The sequence below is a fragment of the Lampetra fluviatilis genome, chromosome 1 (assembly GCF_964198595.1).
Source record: "Lampetra fluviatilis chromosome 1, kcLamFluv1.1, whole genome shotgun sequence".
In the NCBI taxonomy this organism is placed as follows: Eukaryota; Metazoa; Chordata; class Hyperoartia; order Petromyzontiformes; family Petromyzontidae; genus Lampetra; species Lampetra fluviatilis.
The window spans coordinates 34168622-34188698 of NC_136275.1; the positions used below are offsets into that span (position 1 = coordinate 34168622).

The following is a 20077-nucleotide window of genomic DNA, read 5'->3' on the forward strand; positions in this document are numbered from 1 at the left end:
GTTGCCCAAACCGATGTACAAAACGCTTACGCGTTCAAGCATCGTCCAAGCAAAACACCGCGTTACTGCAGAGATCTGACGAGCTCAGGTGCATTCTGGGTGATTTGGTGAGAGGCGATCATATGGTACCGTAATGTAATTTTGCACGGACCAGTTCGCCAGCAGTCGTTGCCCTGGGCGAGTGGAACGCTCGTTCGAGCATGAAACTGGAAGAGACACGCATCTGTTTGTTTCCGCACCTGAAATGCCCTCTCGGATTGTGAGTGGCATTGCACTGAACATATGGAAGCGGTTGTCCCATTGGTTCAGTGGTCATATCGAATGCCATGTCATCAGGACATATCTCCCCAAACATTCTCCACGTGACTGGGTGACTGGAGTAAGTGGCACCTGACCAGTAGTCACAGACATAGCGAGAGTTATACTGGATGTGGTCTGCTACGTCGGGATATATTTCCTGGGTCACAGACCGGGGCAAACTCGTCCAAAATGTTTACCTTGAATTTTAGGGAGCTGAGCAGAGACCGTCGGTTTGAAATTGGAATCATCAATATTTGATTAAACTCGGTTATCAAACGTAGCGAGTCTGTGGTCTCAGCCTGCTCACCAATGACTGCACGTAAAAGTCATCACAAAACATTAGATTTTGCACTTATTGGTTATTCCATCTCTTGAGAATTAAAAATAATAGTTTTACTTTGATGTAATGAGCATTACTCTCAGTAGCAGCGTTATTGATGCTGCCCCCTACTGTGTATTTGGCAATGTTCTTAATCAATTAAGCGTGGTGTTTTAGTTTAATTTGGTGGCTTATTCCAATCCAGAGAATGTCACATTTATATTTGATTGCTATGTGACGAACACGATCGGCTGCCTAATGCGCCCCCTACTGTGAATGATGAGACTTATCGAAGTGGTTCCAGCAGTAGTCGTTTAACGTTATCTCTTCAATGGCATTCTTTAACACAACTGCTCACCGCGATGGTTATGAATGCCATGTTTTCACATCATGACTTCATGCCGTTAGAATAATTTGAACACGAGTATACATTCTAGATTTGAAGTTTTCAAATCTAGAATTGAAGTCCGCATTCGAGATGCGAACATCGTGGCACCTACTGGCTTTGACATTGCTGCTCGAAGACGCTTTACCGGTGGAACCGTCAACAGCATCAGCACATCATCAACAGGCCCGATGTGCACATATCTGTTATAAAATAGAAAATTAAAAACTAGCCACAGCAGTGCATGGAGGGGAGTAGAGTGAGATGAGAGGGGAGAGGTGAGGTAGGAGAGTCCGTGGAGGGGAGCAGAGAGATACGAGGTAGGAGAGTGCGTGGAGGGGAGTAGAGTGAGATGAGAGAGGAGAGGCAGGAGAGTGCGTGGAGGGGAGTAGAGTGAGATGAGAGGAAGGAGAGTGCGTGGAGGGGAGTAGAGTGAGATGAGAGGAGAGGCAGGAGAGTGCGTGGAGGGGGCAGAGTGAGATGAGAGGTAGGAGAGTGCGTGGAGGGGAGTAGAATTACTTTTAAACAACTTTTATTGCCGCCAGCAGCAAAAGCACTGGATGCGATTTCAATATGAAAAACAGTCACCAGCAAACAAAATAAAATAAACGCCACAAATCGACGCGCTGTGGCGCTGAAAGCACCGCGCACAATACAAAAGAAAAGGGGAGTAGAGTGAGACGAGAGGAAGGAGAGTACGTGGATGGTAAGTAGAGTGAGATGAGAGGTAGGAGAGTGCGTGGAGGGGAGTAGAGTGAGACGAGAGGGGAGAGAGTGCTTGGAGGGGAGTAGAGTGTAATGAGAGGGGAGAGGCAGGAGAGTGCGTGGAGGGGGCAGAGTGAGATGAGAGGTAGGAGAGTGCGTGGAGGGGAGTAGAGTGAGATGAGAGAGGAGAGGCAGGAGAGTGCGTGGAGGGGGCAGAGTGAGATGAGAGGTAGGAGAGTGCGTGGAGGGGAGTAGAATTACTTTTAAACAACTTTTATTGCCGCCAGCAGCAAAAGCACTGGATGCGATTTCAATATGAAAAACAGTCACCAGCAAACAAAAGAAAATAAACGCCACAAATCGACGCGCTGTGGCGCTGAAAGCACCGCGCACAATACAAAAGAAAAGGGGAGTAGAGTGAGACGAGAGGAAGGAGAGTACGTGGATGGTAAGTAGAGTGAGATGAGAGGTAGGAGAGTGCGTAGAGGGGAGTAGAGTGAGACGAGAGGGGAGAGAGTGCTTGGAGGGGAGTAGAGTGTAATGAGAGGGGAGAGGCAGGAGAGTGCGTGGAGGGGGCAGAGTGAGATGAGAGGTAGGAGAGTGCGTGGACGGGAGTAGAGTGAGATGAGAGGGGAGAGGCAGGAGAGTGCGTGGAGGGGAGTAGAGCGAGATGAGAGGAAGGAGAGTACGTGTATGGGGAGTAGAGTGAGACGAGAGGGGAGAGGCAGGTTGAGTGGTTGACTGGTTCATTAAAAAAAGAAAATACTTTGCGCCGCCCGGGAATCGAACCCGGGTCGAAAGAATGGGAATCTTCCATGATACCACTACACCAGCGGCGCCGATGAATGTGGTTCAGGTTACACGTGGCTACAGTCCGTGTGAGCTGCCGTCAACCCTGCCACGTGCACACGCCTTGTCACGGCTGGACAATCCACTGCTGGATGAGGGCCGCCCCACTTCGTGTGGGTCATCGGGGTTGCCTGACCAAAGAACGCTGAATCTAGATTTGAAGTTTTCGTGACAGCAGGGATCCATACTCTTTGGTAGGTGAAAACAAAATATAATAAAAATTAAACAACTAAATTATATCACGACGTTTCGGAAGCAACACAAGCATCCGTCATCAGGTGTGACTGCTCTAGCAAAATTACAGTAGCGTATATATAAACATGTGCCTCTAAATAGCTCTCTTCATACGCGACAGTAATTTTGCTGGAGCAGTCACACCTGATGACGGATGCTTGTATTGCTTCCGAAACGTCGTGATTTAATTTTGTTGTTTTATTTTTATTTTATTTTGTTTTCACCTACGTGACTTTACCGAAAAAACCAAAGAGTACGAGTATACATGTTGGGGTGTCAGGTGGGGGGCGGGATGACGTATTATTGCGACGAGTGTATTAAAGTTCTAATTCACAAGCTGTCGATGTGGAGATTTCTCAAGCGGTGGGTGATTGGTCGACACTGCGTAGAGAGATGTATGAAAAAAAGAATGCAAATTCAAGTGCGATAGACCTAGTGGGTATATAACTGGTAAGGGGCCGTCCATACATTGGTTTGGGGTGGGGGGCAGAGCTTTGTGACGTAATATTGGAGGGGGGGGGTCTGACTTTTTGTGACGCCGTGGGACGAGGGGGGTGTCAAAAATCGTCCAAAATCGCGTGACGTCATTTATGGACGGCCCCTAATAGGATGCGTGGTTTGGGAAAGTGGTTTGGAAGTGTGCAGCTGAGTGTGAGTGGGGGATATGCAGAGGGGGTAGTTGGGCTGTTGGAGGATTTGGAGCGGGTCAGAATGTTCGGATATGGGGTTTTCCTCCTCGAGAGCTCTGGTGGCCAGACGTGTCTTTGTAAAATAGCACTTGGAGTCGGTTGTCCAGTTGCAGTTGCCAAATAGAAGTTTGTACGCGATTGGACAAATGTAGGCACATGAAGCTGTAAATATCGACACCAGTTAGTCACTTGTCAAAATAATGGACAACCCTTACGAGTACAGTATGAACTTTTTTTTATTGCTTAATGAAATAAAAATTTCACAAGAAATAATTCACAATTCGTAACTGGAATATTGTACGGCCAAATTAGCCTGCATGGGACTCCATCTCGTCAGATCATTGCGCCGAAGCATATTTTGAGCCTGATTAGATGATTGACGGGAAATTGTTGACTGAATAACAGCCGAAGGAGGGGATGGCCACTGAGAGTTGGAGGGAAATCAGCTCGTGTGTGGCGGTGACATACTGGGAATATGGCTATAATTCTGAAAATAAATCTAAACTGGCTGTCTAGCAGTAAACTGCGCGGCAGCTAAAGTTTTTTTACTTCTACATTTTCCAGATATACAAAACATAGACGTAACTTCAACCGAGATGATGAATTCAAATTGAGCAATCATTGGAAGGATGTAAGTAACCAAGTTAAAAATCTTTAGCTGCCGTGCAGTTTACTGCTAGACAGCCAGTTTAGATTTATTTTCATAATTATAGCCATATTCCCAGTCTGTTACCCCCAGCTTCACACACTACCATCACCATTACTACACAGTGTCTTCAGCTTGCGCAATTTACCCCCCCGGCAGCATAACAAAAGGCAGCTTAATCTTAGCATCCTAATCTACTTCCGCCGACGGCATCAAAAGCTTCAGTTTGAACTCCGTACGTTGCGCCCACCCCGTTCCTCACATCGCCCAAACACTCACCATGGCCCCTCCCGGCGACTATTTAATTCCTCGTCACAGCCATCTCTTCGACACACTTAAGCGGTTGTGCTTTCGCTACGTTGTCCCCACCTGAAGAAGGACGCTTGTGTTGCGCCCGAAACGTCGTGATTTAATTTAGTTGTTTTCATTTATTAGATTTTTTTACCTACGTGATGGAAGGGATTTTCATCCAGCAGTGGATTGATCATGGCCGAGGGTGATTAATCACATTCACGTAAGTTGTTTTTGTAAATCAGTTCGTTGTTAAAAGTCGCGAAATATGCAATATATTTTTCTTAATACATTAGCGTCCTCTAGCAGCAAAAGTCAGTACTGCAGCTCTCAAACACCATGGCCTGCCTTCAAGCACGCTCATTAAATGACACATTAATGTTTGATTGGGTCTTCGCATACTTAACTTGTTGCGTGCAATTAAATCAATGCATGATCATCATCAGAAGCTGGTATCCATTTGATTAATTTGGGGGAATAAAAAAAATAGATAAAAAGGTGTTGCGCCGCCCGGGAATCGAACCCGGGTCGAAAGAATGGGAATCTTCCATGATACCACTACACCAGCGGCGCTCACGAGAATGTACGTTGCCAAATGCTTTAGATAAGTACACATCACGTGAGGTCATTCTCGTCGACTCTTCAATCTCGCCCAGATACCGAAGAACGCTGCTGCGCCAACAGAGTGGAACGAGGCGGATGTCCAGAATTGATGTCCGCATTCGAGATACGAACATCGTGGCACCTGATTTGCCATTGCTGGTGGAACCGTCAACAGCATCAGAACTTCATCAACAGGCCCGATGTGCACATCTCCGTTATAAAATAGAAAATTAAAGGCGAGCCACAGTAGTGCGTGGAGGGGAGTAGAGTGAGATGAGAGGTAGGAGAATGCATGGAGGGGAGTCGAGTGAGATGAGAGGGGAGAGGTAGGGTAGGAGAGTGCATGGAGGGGAGTAGAGTGAGATGAGAGGGGAGAGGTATGAGAGTGCGTGGAGGGGAGTGAGATGAGAGGGGAGAGGTAGGAGAGTGCATGGAGGGGAGTAGAGTGAGATGAGAGGGGAGAGGTAGGAGAGTGCGTGGAGGGGAGTGAGATGAGAGGGGAGAGGCAGGAGAGTGCGTGGAATGGGCAGAGTGAGAAGAGAGGTAGGAGAGTACGTGGATGGGGAGTAGAGTGAGACGAGAGGGGAGAAGCAGGCTGAGTAGTTGACTGGATCATTTAAAAAAAAAATCTGCGCCGCCCGGGAATCGAACCCGGGTCGAAAGAATGGGAATCTTCCATGATACCACTACACCAGCGGCGCCGATGAATGTGGCTCAGGTTACACGTGGCTACAGTCCGTGTGAGCTGCCGTCAACCCTGCCACGTGCACACGCCTTGTCACGGCTGGACAATCCACTGCTGGATGAGGGCCGTCCCACTTCGTGCGGGTCATCGGGGTTGCCTGACCAAAGAACGCTGAATCTAGATTTGACGTTTTCGTGACAGCAGGGATCCATACTCTTTGGTTTTTTCGGTAAAGTCACGTAGGTATAAAATAAAATAAATTAAATCACGTCGTGTCGATTGCAACACAAGCAATCATCATGTGGGGAAAACCATCTCAAGAAAACGCTGGTTTATAGTGCGGGCTAGTGAAGGCGGTGGAACTGTGAGTCGATGGAGTTCAGATGCAGTGCGACAATGGATGTTGCTGCACTGCCATCTGCTGGCGATGTGGCGACAAAAGTTGAAACTTTTCTCAAGATTTACACTATGAGATCTCTTTTACCAGTGGCAAAATATAATGGTAGGTTTTTACCCTTTTAACTGGTACAAAACTGACACCTTTATTCAAGGCATCATGTTTGCAATGACCACAACACAAGTAGTCAATAAAGCAAACAAAAAGAAGCAACTCTGATAAGGATAATAATATGCACTGTCCTTGAAGTTGATTGGCCCACACCCGAGACGGGCCAGATGACACCAGAAGGCGTACGCCTTCTGGTGTCATCTGGCCCTACACCAATGGGGACTAGGCTCTAAAGAAAGCCGTCTCGGGTGTGGGCCAATCAACTTCAAGGACAGTGCATATTATTATCCTTATCAGAGTTGCTTCTTTTTGTTTGCTTTATTGACTACTTGTGTTGTGGTCATTGCAAACATGATGCCTTGAATAAAGGTGTCAGTTTTGTACCAGTTAAAAGGGTAAAAACCTACCATTATTTTCTCAAGATGTTGTAGCAGGAGAGACACGCATGCGCCGCACTGCTGTAAGCCTTCGCCTGCAGCAGTCTTCAGCTAACAATTCTAGATTTTAAGCTTTCGTGACGGCAAGGATTCATACTCTTTTGTTTTTTCGGTAAAGTCACGTAGGTAAAAAATAAAATAAATGAAAACAACTAAATTAAATCACGACGTTTCGGACGCAACACAAGCGTCCGTCATCAGGTGGGAAAGCATGGTCTGGTGCTGATGCAGACTGTTTTAAAGGTCTGCATCAGCAGCAGGCCATGATTTCTCACATGTTGTCGGACACTTGTGTTGCGCCCGAAACGTCGTGATTTAATTGAGTTGTTTTCATTTATTTTATATTTTTTACCTACGTGACTTCAGCAAACAACTCAGTGTGAATCTTAACCGCTAGAACGACACTCAGTGTTGCGTATTTGTTATGATGTCATTAATTTTGTAAACAGATCCAATGAGAATAAATATCCACCAGGCAATAACATTTTTGGGGGAAATTAGCGGAGCATCCTGTTTAATTCGGCTCGTTTGCATAAAGCATATTAAGTTTGCACTTTAAATCAGTGACATCTATGGGGGAATGGGATTTATTCGTGAAATGTGCAACTGGATATACAGATCGCGAGCACTGCAGATTGATAGGTAAAACCGCGTCGGTCTCACTTCGCAGATTCAGCTTCATAATCAACAGCCACATTCTATATAAATAGTTTTACCCTCTCTGGCAATAAAACAGTTGTGTTAAGATGGAAAAACACCAAACAAAAACTTTTTGCAAGGAATCATGTCTGCATTAACCACACACACGTGTGGTGAACATGCAAACAAAACATGCTCTGATAGTATATACATTGTTTTTGAAACCGATTTGTCAATACCAGAGACGGCTTTCTTTAGAGCCTCGCCTCAAACAGTGTTAGACCAGAGGACGCCAAAAGGCGAACAGCACAAAGACAATGCCACTCTCAGGACATTTATAGCTCGGGGTGCGCAGCTACATCATGGGACCTTTATTGCCAGTATCAAAATATAATAATTGGTTTTACCCTTTCTGGCAATAACATCTTCTGAACACCTATTTTATTGAGAGTCGCATTGTATGTGTCCGCTGCTGTGAATGATGAGGCTGGATGACGTACTGCAGGTGATGAGGATGGATGACGTACTGCAGGTGATGAGGCTGGATGACGTACTGCAGGTGATGAGGCTGGATGACGTACCACCTGAAGAAGGACGCTTGTGTTACGCCCAAAACGTCGTGATTTAATTTATTTTAATTTTTTACCGACGTGACTTTACCGAAAAAAGCTAAGAGTAGCAAATTTCATCTCTGAAGCTTGCAATTTCTGGCAACTGTGTCTCAACGCGTGCACGCGAATCTGATTACACGAGGGGGGGGGGGTTGCAGTGAAGCGGTCCAATGGTGAACGATTCCCTATACATGAGACGACAGTACCCTTTGGTTCTTTCGGTAAAGTCTCGTAGTTACAAATATAATAAAATAAAACAAATCACGACGTTTCGATTGCAACAAAAGCAATCAGCATCAGGTGGGAAAACCACAGCAAGAAAATAATTGCAGAAGTGGGAGAGAGAGCTGCCGTGCAGTCCATATGAAATAAACATATGACAACATGAACCAACTTTTGAGGTGCATAAACTATGACCAACATCAGCGGCAACTTTGTGGCGATTTGAAGGTTGTTGCTCTCTTGCTTGGTCGGCAGAATGGATACACAAAGTACTGCTGTTTTATTTGCGAATGGGATAGTCGTGCGAGAGATTCCCACTACATCAAGACAGATTGGCCACTCCGACCGTCATTGGAGCCTGGGAGGAAAAGTGTTCAGCATCCACCACTTGTTTAATCAAGGAAAATTGTGTTACCACCCTTCACATCAAGCTGGGTCTGATTAATAACTTTGTCAAAGCCATGGACAAAACACAAGCAGCTTTAAAGTACCTCCTTGGAAAATTTCCAAGGTTAAGTTAAGATTCATTAACATTAACTTCTTCGATATGATGCATTTGATAGTGAACTTCGTGGCAAGGAAAAGACGGCATGGAAAGCCTTCCAGTTAGTGGCAACAAATTTTTATCGGAAACAACAAGGCAGACTATGACAGGGAGTTGGTGGAAAACCTCCTCAAAGCATACAAACGCCTTGGTTGCAACACTAAATATACATTTTTTTGCACTCTCATCGAGATTTTTTTCCCACCGAACTACGGAGCAATGAGCGACGAGCATGGCGAGCGATGTCACCAGGACATTGCGACGATGGAGAAACGCTCTCAGGGCAAATGGAGCCCATCAATGCTTGCAGACTATTGCTGAACAGTGACAAAGAGATGCTTCATTCCATGAATACAAGAAATAATACAAGAAGCACTAAGTAGACACTGAATAAGGACTAAACTATGTACTTTTATATACGTAATACTTTTTTTGCCTTTTGTTTTTGATAATTTTATTTATATAACCCTTTTGCTGATTTTGTAAGTGTTACATGAACATGACAGGTGACATGTTATCATGTAAAGCAACCATAAACACATGAGAAGACCTAGGTTTATAATTTATGAGTAAAACTCTGCCATCTACACAATATACGTAGACATAAAATGTAAAATCTTAAATATCTTGGGAACAGTAACTAACCAGTTGTTTTCATTGTCATGTTTGTATTCAGCATATCAAAATCCATAACAATCAGCACATTTCATTCTAGATTTGAAGTTTTCGTGACTGCAAGGATTCATACTCTTTGGTTCATTCGGTAAAGTCACGTAGGTACATTTTAAAATAAATTAAATCACGACGTTTCGGGCGCAACACAACCACGGTTGTGCTACGTTGTCCCCACCTGAAGAAGGACGCTTGTGTTGTGCCCGAAACGTCGTGATTTAATATATTTTAATTTTTTACCGACGTGACTTTACCGAAAAAACAAAGAGTAGCAAATTTCATCTCTGAAGCAGACGACGTCTAACATTTTTTAGACCAGCGATATTGCATGGCGCGGCACTTATTGCCCCTAATGATCTTTGTTAAGCGCACATTAACAAGGCTATTAAGGCTGTCTTCTTTTGCCTCACAAATATCGCCGGATTGTGCCGCATTCTCTCGTTATCGGACCTCAAGAAGCCGATTCACGCGTTCGTCTTTTGACGCATCGATTTTTGCAATGCATTTGCTGGCACCCCTCCCAAAGCTATTAAATCGCCTCCAGCACGTGCAGAACACAGCTGCCAGTTGCTGAGCGCATTACCCCTGGACTTGAGTCAAAATTCCAAGAGACAAGCCCTTATATACAAGTTAAGGGTAAATTTAGCTGTGACAGCCCCACCTGATGACGGAGACTTGTGTTGCCTCCGAAAAGTCGTGATTTATTATTTTATTTCTATTATTACTTCTATGAATTTTATTTTTATTTATTTATTTTCCTACGTGAATTTACCGAAAAAGCCTAAGAGTTTAAATCCTTGCAGTCACGAAAGCTTCAAATCTAAACTTTGTTCGGGAGGTCACATTACCCCTGGACTTGAGTCTCCCCATTGGTTACCGGTCAGGTTCCGATTGTAGCTCAAGATCCTACTTCTCACAACGCCCTCAACTATGCCTCCTCCTGTAGTACAGAGTTAGACTGATGGCCTTAATCTAAGTTGTCTTGTGGTTGTTTGACTTGCATCCCACTGGGATTTTTGCACACAGCGTTGGTGTACGGTGTTTTTTTCTGCAATATTTTGCTGTCTTTTCTTGGATTTTCTGTTTGCACTCAGTCACATATTCACTTTAAGATGTTTTGTTTGTTCATGTTTTTGTTTTTTGTTTGTTGCGGTTGCACCCGATTCAAGAGCCGAATGGCTCACAGGGCTATACCTAATACATGAACTTGAACTTGAACCTCCTCCACCCGTATGTCCCAACCGCGAGGTCTTCCCTCGTTTGAGTGTGGGCTACTGTCGTGTGCCGAGCTCGCACCTACACTCGGTTGGTGACCCCGGGGCCTTTTCCCGTGTGGCCCCCAAAGCTTGCGGCGTTCACTTCCGTCCGATATTCCATCTGCCAAGTCCCTCGGTTTATTTAAATCCCGTCTTAGACATTTTATTTTCTTAAAGGTCGTTTCTACGGATTAATGTTGTTACGTGATTTTGGGAGTGTGGGGGTATTTTTATCCGTGGTTATATCACGAGCCGACGTGCTTATATTAGGTTTTAGAATTGCGTGAGTTGTTTACTCACTTGCTTTTAACTCTGCGCAGCGCCTCGTGACCTCGGGGTGAAACGCGCTTCAGACGTGAAATGTATGATTATTATGTACAGGTGGAAAGCCTTGCCAATGTTGGGATGTCTAGCATAACTGTTATGCTTTTACATGTGTAGTGCTCTAAACCCAAGACACTAGTTGGGGGCCGTCCATAAATTACGTCACGCGACTTTATACGATTTTTGACCCCCCCCCCCTCGTCACACGGCGTCACAAAAAGTCAGACCCCCCCTCAAATAAGATGTCACAAAGCTCTGCCCCCCCCCAATTTTTTTTTAACATGCTTCAAATCGCTTTAAACTATTGTCATTGGAGTGCGTATTTGATGTGCCGCTGCACTCTGATGTTGGAGAAAATATTTATAAAAATTTATATTTAATTAAGGAGAACGTGTTGTCTATATTTAAAGTTTGATGTGACGTCACATTTCTCAAACCACCCCCCCTCGTCACACATCGTCACAAATGTCCTCGGGTCTTGGACTTTGGCTTGGGCGCAAGGAGCACTGTCTTTTACACAAGCGCTACCTCCACTTCCAAGAACTTCTCCTTGATGTTGAAACTCCGCTTTGGTAATTTTTCACTTCGAAGGACTTTTGAAGACCACCCAGAAGCATTCCCCACAGCCGTTTTGACATCTCCCACCTCGTAACTACAATGCATTTTTTTACTTTCCAGCTCACAGCTTCTCATGTGACCGGAATGGATTGACAAAGTCCATGACTTGACAGACTAAGGCGGTGTGCACTCTGCATTGCAGGAAAGCTGTTCCAGTGTATTGGGGCACATGCGTGGTCTACAATGTCGTGCCTATGTCCACCCCGATCCCATTTTGCATTTCCCTCTGACCAACATGCCGCCCTGATGATGGCCTGTTGGTTTCTCCTCCCTTGCCCTGTAACCAACATCCTTAATGGGGAATAGCGTTTACCCCACGTGCCTTGAATTTGAAGAACAGAGCTGGTCGTAATAAGTGTGGTGCCTGAGAGATAATGGATGGGTGATTTGTTACCTTCGAGACTGTCCTGTGTCAGTGTCGACGGCGACATGAGATTGGTGTACGTTGAATGTCCTTCGTGCCGTAGATAGCCAACAGTGCTAATCGGAGGTGGTAACTCTGCATCATAACTTTTCCTTGCCCTTTGCAACCAACAGAGGGAGTGCTAAGACTGGAAAGGGGTTTGGTTTATACATCGTAACATTGAAGACTTAATTGACTTGGCGAGGTTCCGCTAACATTGTGGTTGCTGTAGTTGCAACGGTTAACACTGAGTGACCGATGCTTGAGAATTTGTCAGCATTTTCTTAGGTTTTTTCGGTAAAGTCACGTAGGTAAAAAATTAAAATTAAAATGAATAAAAGTAAAATAAAAATAAAATAAAAAACCACGATGTTTCGGAGGCAACACAAGCTTACTGTTTCAAGTAAGTTACTTGAAACAGCAATCGTGCTGTGACGGTTCCACCTGAAGACGGAAGCTTGTGTTGCCTCCGAAACGTCGTGATTATTATTTATTTTAATTTTAATTTTACTTTTATTAATTAAAATTTTTTACCTACGTGATTTACCGAAAAAAACATAAGAATATGAATCCTTGCAGTCACGAAAGCTTCAAATCTCTAGAATTTGTCAGCATTGTTGATCAAAATGCCAAATCGCATACTCACAATTTGCTACCCCTGCAATGCTTAACTTCAAATGTTTGCTTCCCATAACTCTTCATCTATTGTTTTTGTTTGTTTACTTCCATTAAATTGCATACAATTTAAGCCGACGCACTCCTTGGACGTCCAGCGTTCATTGTATCGAACCAAAGTTAAACGACATCTGCCCTCCCCCCACCCCTCTCATTTTCTTGTTCATCACTTGCCAGGCAAGACCCCTTGACCAGGAGTAGAAATAGAGATTGATACGTTCGCCTCGATCTTTACTTTTAAATTGTTTCAATCAATGCCCAAATCTCCTGGAATGAGTCGGGAACGGGCGCAAATTTTGGTCTGGATAGTCTCAGGACAAATCACCACTCCCCAGCAGATTGTCTATAAGCGGTGGCCTGTGTAGTAGCAATATATACATTTTACTGCTTCCATGTGTAATGACAGGGTGACACCTGTCGGCCTGGAGTGGTAATTTCGGTTATGGATGCATTACGTAATGCCTTATTATAAGGGGGGCGTATCTGGGGTATAGGTGAAAGGCGGAGTCAGTCGAGAAGCTCCGGGAACCGGCTGGAGGGTTCTGGAAGGGGGCGTCGCCAGAGGTGGAACTTGGCCGCGCCGGGGCAGATATAAGGAGGACCGAACCAGAGGTTCGGTGCTGTTTGGAGTCCTGGGTCCCGGCTGCGTTGCTGCCCGTCGTAATCCCTTCATTCTCCGACCACATGGCTGATCTTCTGCAAGGCCCTCTCCGGCACTGTCGCTACGCTAGTCAGACAGCTGTGTAGTTGTATGCCGGCGATGGGGCTGTGAGTGTTAGGATCGCCTATGTGTAGCTGCGTTATGTAATGTATCGCCCAGCGTGTTCTTAATAAATAAGAAGCCTTCTACTCGACGTGTCTCTAAAGTCGCTCACTACACATGTATCCGTGTGTATGCTGCTGTTCTGAACCGGTGTCCTCAAAGCCTTCATCCAGCAGTGAGTTACCAAAGCGCTATACAGTAAAGTATTTGGTATTCACATTTAAAACGGGTGTCGTGTACAATATGCACGCCGAAAGCATCCCCTCCATCCTAGGTCTTCCTAGTGTTTGCGTGTCCCGTCTTTTTCTGGCAGGTGTTTGGCTGACAACCCTGGGTCCTCTGGCTCGGGTGGCCCTAACCTTGGGCCCCCAGCTGCACCCTGCTATTCTAAGACGTCGACTGTGGTACCCACCCACCCACCGCTATCGTGTTACAAGCAAAGCCCGGGGCATCCCAAGCCAGCAGGGGAGGAATGCGCTAAGTCTTGGCTCATCTGGATTGCGCTTAATTTGTTGCAAAATACGTCCTTATTTAAAAAGGAATTGGCCTAAACACCATTTTTTCCCACGGGACAAACTCTCCTTGAACACGTTTAGCTTCTAACTGGCCACAATTTAAGTCACGTGCGCAGGAATGTTTTGTGTCCGCATACTGCAGGTTCCCACTGCCTCCTGCTTCCCGTGCAACTGATGTAATGCGAGCGTATGCTGGGGGTTCGCCGCCCCAGCCCCTAAGCCAACCAGGCGAAACTTTGAATTCCCTTCCTCATTGTTTATTTTCCCAAGCGCTTTCGTCACTTTCAGGATGTTTTTCATTTCTGGAATGCTCGTGTTCTTGGTTGCTGGCTCTTGTGCTTTGCCAATATTATGTTTCAACAAAAATGATTTTCTTAAAGTTTTACACTCGGCCAGCCTTTTAAACTGCTGGACATATGAAAAAGAGCGTTATAACTTATCGGATTCCGTCCAGTATACATATTCTGACTTGTATCGCTAATTGTCCAGTTGCCATATTAATATTCTTAGGTTTTTTCGGTAAAGTCACGTAGGTAAAAATTAAAATTAATAAAGGTAAAATATTTTTTTTTTACCTACGTGACTTTACCATAAAAAAACAAAGAATATGAATCCTTGCAGTCACGAAAGCTTCAAATCTGCCATATTAATGCTTGCAACCTCCCCTCTTTGTCAGCTTGCTGTGCTAACCCTCGCAATGGTCTACGTGGGTTAGTGATATGGATGGTGGGGTCCATGTGAAGATGACGTCAGGTTTTAAGACGCCAAATTTATATGTAAACAATAGGAACTGAGGTTACCCAGAGCCTTTTTTTGAAACCAAATCTGCCAGGCATGGGCAGAGAACCATCAGAAGAGCAGATGAAAATTAGTTTTTTACCCTTTAATCTGGCAACAAAACTGACACCTTTTTTTACAAGGAGTTATGTTAGCATTGACCACAATACCAGTGTTTTTTGTTTGCATTCCGACCCAGGTATTTTTGGTCAATGCAAACATGACTCCTTGTAAAAAAAGGTGTCAGTTTTGTTGCCAGATGTAAGGGTAAAAAACTAATTATCATATTTTTCTACTGGCAAAGGAGGTTCCAATAGAGTAGATGAAGTAAAATACATTACCTCCGTGGAGTTACTGGGGGTGGGGGGAAGCAGGAATTAACTTGAATCGGTATTTTGTAATAAAGTCCACTCAGTTATATATGATTGTTTATCTTTTTATTTTGCATCGTATACACCATGTTTGCATTAATTTGCACAATACCAACGAAACGCACATGTCATTTATTTTGTACATCCAGGTTCGCGATGGCTGCTGTAGAACTATTCCATTGTACCCAACGCCTCTCAATGCCAGGTGATGCTCGGCTGCAATTCCCATAGGCTATAGCAGCCTAGATGAAGGCCTCTCTTCGCCCAGAATCGAATATTAATCATTGTGGCCTCGCCGATTGCCAAATCCACTGCTTTGTGAAAAACGAATTTAATGCAAAGGCCGCAAATTAGGTCTATGCGGTGTTTTTTTTTTACTTGCCATCAAGCCGGAAACCCATGACCAAATTGTGCTGATGAATCAAGAACAAAAAATACAAGGTAAATTACTATGGTGGCATTTTAAAATCCTCTGTGTAATATAGCCGTGGCTGCACTTTAAACTGGGTGCTCGGTTGCGTGAGCCGATGCTCTCAACCTCGGCAGCAGATGACGGCACAAACCATCACCTTAAACTTGATCTGCCCTTGAGTTTGGTTAGGTTCCAGTACCAAGTGAACATTTGGCTTGACCAGTATGAGGCAAACGCGACTTGGAATGCAGAACTGGTTAGAGAGTGCTGCCCTCGACTATGGCAGGAGGTCACTTGCAGTATTTTCATAAGCAGCACTGGTATACATTTGTGGGCGGTTCTTTAAATATGAAGGATTCCACGACTCCTGAGACCCGAATGGAATTCTTTGGCTCATGGCACAGACCGTACACTCGGGATTAAAATGGAAAATATTACAAATTCAAACCATATGGCTGATGCGTTTCTTCCGTAGACACCCTTGATGAGATGGCAGCTGATGCTGTCTGTAAATTAATCTGCCACGACTTGACAATTGGATTAAAATATGTTCCATACAGGAAGCACTTGCCCCACCACCAGACACCAACTCTCTCCCAGTTAAGCTCACGATTTGACATCGAGACCCGAATTAAGATTAATCGCCTGCAAATAAAAGGCTGGGGGCTCCCGATCTCTAGAATCGGGACACGGGCCACGTTTCCTCTTCAATTGCACCTAGGGCTTACCAGTAATTAAAGACATGCATAATTAATAGTCGTTGCCTAAATGTAAGCGATTGGGCCTTTTTTGGTGGGGGGGGGGTAAATACAATAATTCCCGTGTCGCTTGTAAAGACACGTCTCGGTATACAGAATTACCACACTTTTCCTGCAATTCTTATACACGTGGCTTCATTTTAGCCGTGTCTGGGTTGGTGAGAAACAATTTCCCCGTCTGGCATACTACATGAGTAAACACCAACTCGCTGCGGCTACTAGTTGCACGCCACTTACTCCAGTCTACCAATGACCCGGAAAATATTTTAGAAATTCGGACCTTGCATATATTTAAGGGTCCAATCGATTACTTATACTTGTATACTGCTGTTTGAAACTAAGAAAGTTACTGCTGTTCCAGTGAATTTGTACAACCTTGGAACAGGTTAATTAAAAATAAGGATTTTCTTAGCCGACAAAGTAGTGTAGTGTATGATAATTGGTTTTTACCCTTCTATCTGGCAACAAAACTGACACCTTTTTTACAAGGAGTCATGTTTACATAGACCACAATACCTGCAGTCATAATGTAAACAAAAAACATAACTCTGATAATGTGCACTGTCCTTGAAGTTGATTGGTCCACACCCGAGACAGTAAATGCTTACCCCGAGCTCTCATACTCTGATGGTGCATTGTCTTTGAGTTGTGCGCCTTTTGGCGTCATCTGGTCCAACACCATGTGAGACTAGGCTCTAAGGAAAGCTGTCTCGGGTGTGGACCAATCAACTTCAAGGACAGTGCATACATTATCAGAGTTATGTTTTGCATTATGACTGCAAGTATTGTAAAAAAAGGTGTCAGTTTTGTTGCCAGATAGAAGGGTAAAAACCCAATTATCATATTTTTACTGGCAAATGAGGTTGCAATGGTAGTGTAGTGTAGTTCTGTAAAAGCGATTGCAAGTGTAACGGCGCACACATAAACAAACTAGATATGGTTTGGTCCTCTGCATATTGGTGTTCCAGACCCATATCAAATGTGGATTTGCATCAACGGAACAATCAAATTCTAAACCGGTTTTGGCAATCTGGGTCTTGTCAGCAGAGTTGGGCTTGTTAAACAAAGCAGCTAAAATAAACAGATGTTGTGAGACATTTCATGTTCATACCGCAGAATTTGTTTAATAAGCAGCACTTCGGATGTGAATTAAAATGATCAATCTGGTCCACAGCCTACTTGCACAAATGGTGATGTATAATTTAGGGTTGGAAAGACAAGAGGCTGCTGTACTAAAACCCAATGGACAGAGAGAGCATAGCATTTTGTATGTGGTTTTATTTAATGTAGCTAAAGAGGAAAGCACCATAATGGGGACATGTTTAGGTTTAATATACTCGGGAGAGGGTGAGATTGGTTCAGTGCCGATGACGCTGTTGATATATCTAGAGCGGTGGTGGTGGGGAGGAAACCAGAGAAAATTAAGACTCCAGTCTCTCACGGCAAGTCACCAGACAGTAAAGAATTCTAAAGGCATTCTTTAAGTGAATACGGTGTACATATTATACACACGGTCTCCCCAAAGTGTAATGAGTTTTTAGATTGCGAGTAAATTCTCAAGACATTGAGGAGGTTTGGCTGCTTAATGAAGACCGCTGTGTGAATCTTGACGTGTAATTGAATGCGCATTCAATAAAATGGGGCATTCTTTAAGTGAATACGGTGTACATATTATACACACGGTCTCCCCAAAGTGTAATGAGTTTTTAGATTGCGAGTAAATTCTCAAGACATTGAGGAGGGTTGGCTGCTTAATGAAGACCGCTGTGTGAATCTTGACGTGTAATTGAATGCGCATTCAATAAAAGGGGGCGTGGCTTTTCATAGTTTAATTGGAAGGCTGCGAGGCCATTGATCGTGGCTGCAATGTGTTCTATTTATTTGGCTGGCGTGTCAAGCTCCAGCCCTGTAGTACTGCCCATTCCACTGTTGGTGGAAAGGCCTCCATTGGAGGGATCTCCGAGGAAGCCCCCTTCCTAGATGGTATTTGGCCTACTTCTCCACATTGGCTAGATTGTCCTTGGGAAGAGGTGGGAGCTGGCCACGCTTGACCCTATCATATTTGACCTGGCGGTCGATTTGGTGCACCCAGCTTTTCTGCTGGGTGGAGGGATTTTAAGAAACTTCACCATTGTGTATCGACTGCCACACCAGGAGGTGTGTACGACCTTGTAATGTTCACATAGATTGTTCAATTTACTCTCAAACCCACGGTGGGGGGGGGGGGGGGAATGGATGCGTGGATTGAACACCTTCTTCATGATCAGACAGCACCGTAATGTGTTGTCGCTATGTTTTGAAAGTATTTGGCTGCTATACATTTCCACATAAGCAATTTCGTCGAGCTATCATTTAAGGCCAGGTCGCTTCTGGAAAAGAGCTATGTAGCTCAGTGGGCCTTACCTGGTAACATTTTTTTTTCTTTAGTTTAGTTTTCATGGGATCCGTTTCCTCACTCAAGTTTGCCAGCTGCCACTTTGGGGGTGGCAGAAGCATGGCCATTAATTACTCGAATTCTTCTCTGCCACCGCTTGCAGAATTGCCACCTTGTGACTTGTGACTCGCGAAGTAGGGGCAATTGGTCGGACGGCAAGGGGATGGGGGGGCATTCAGGAAACTTTACAGGTGTCGAAATAGTATTTTTGGATTTTTTTTTTTTACACGGCAATTGGAGTCTTTATGAGTGTGGGTGAGAGACAGATGTCATATGATTGTCAGGGGTTTTGTGATTTCCTCCTTTACTCATCTGTCCAATGACAGGTCTTTGGCTTGACCAATCCTGCTTGATCTTAAGCTTTATTCATTCGACTGTACACCCCCTCATCACTTGCTTCAAGTCGTCGAGCACCATCCGTCCTTTTGTCTCCTTGACCTTCCCAGTATACTCCTTCCCAAACTTCCTTCCATTGAAGCTGCACTTTCTGACCATGTTCCCAATACATCTCTTTTGCCTTTTTTAATGGATTGTTCTAAATTCTACTTTTCTCCTTTAACACCTCCACACAGCACGGTCCACATCGAACGACAAACACACATCAGCCTACTCTACACAGCAGCCCACGAGCACGACCCTTATCCGTCACCCTATTACCCATGACTCCTGTTATCAGTGGGAGCTATTGTGTCCACAAAAGCTTTTGTTATTTGTGCCCCTATTGTTTGGATTGTCCGTGGGGTTTGCCGTCAAACGGGATCATTCGAAGCTGCATTTTTCATGGATAGGTTTGAGTCGCACGGCATATTCACACGAATCATTTGCGAGTTGTTCACGGGGCTTCTCTGGCCTCACTCCTTGCTTGCACCTCAGGGAAATGCGCCACGTATCTGTAAATGTTCAGTGGATAATAGGGAGTTAATTTCCAAATACATCCTATTTTTTTAAATTCACTTTTTTTCTTTCTGCAGAAAGTAAATGGGACGCAGATATCGCAGATAATAGGATCCGTGATGTTAACCCCGCACATCAACACGGATAAGAGTTGTACAGCACTTGCACGCGGCCTGCCTTTGTGCTTCGTGTGCATTGGTGATGTTGTATTTATTCCTTTATTACAGTTGTAGACATCCATATATTTATACTTTGTATTAAAAAAAATTCCATTTACGTGGGTGGGGGTCACCTTTTGCAGTGAAATCCCCTCCCTTTGCTACAACATACGATTCGTAACGGACAAAACGAGCCTGACTGGCAAGCCGGAACATTACCGTGAAGCTACAAGACTTAAAAAAAACCCTGCAATTAAATACAGTTTTTCCCCCATGTACACTCTGTCATTCCAGGAAACTTCTGGCTTTTAATGAACCACCCGGTTTTGTATCAAAGTTGCAATTATGAGCTGCACGATGTTTGGCATGAAAAATGCATT

The 20077-nt window shown here is 44.4% G+C and overlaps 3 non-coding genes across 3 annotated transcripts; all 3 read right to left on the reverse strand.

The window, feature by feature from the left end:
* Positions 1–2477: 2477 nt before the first annotated feature.
* On the reverse strand, positions 2478–2548 carry TRNAG-CCC (transfer RNA glycine (anticodon CCC)). Its single transcript has one exon. It is a non-coding gene; the product is annotated as a tRNA-Gly (tRNA).
* A 2372-nt stretch (positions 2549–4920) lies between these two features.
* TRNAG-CCC (transfer RNA glycine (anticodon CCC)) lies at positions 4921–4991 on the reverse strand. Its single transcript has one exon. It is a non-coding gene; the product is annotated as a tRNA-Gly (tRNA).
* A 660-nt stretch (positions 4992–5651) lies between these two features.
* On the reverse strand, positions 5652–5722 carry TRNAG-CCC (transfer RNA glycine (anticodon CCC)). Its single transcript has one exon. It is a non-coding gene; the product is annotated as a tRNA-Gly (tRNA).
* Between the last annotated feature and the right edge of the window lie 14355 nt (positions 5723–20077).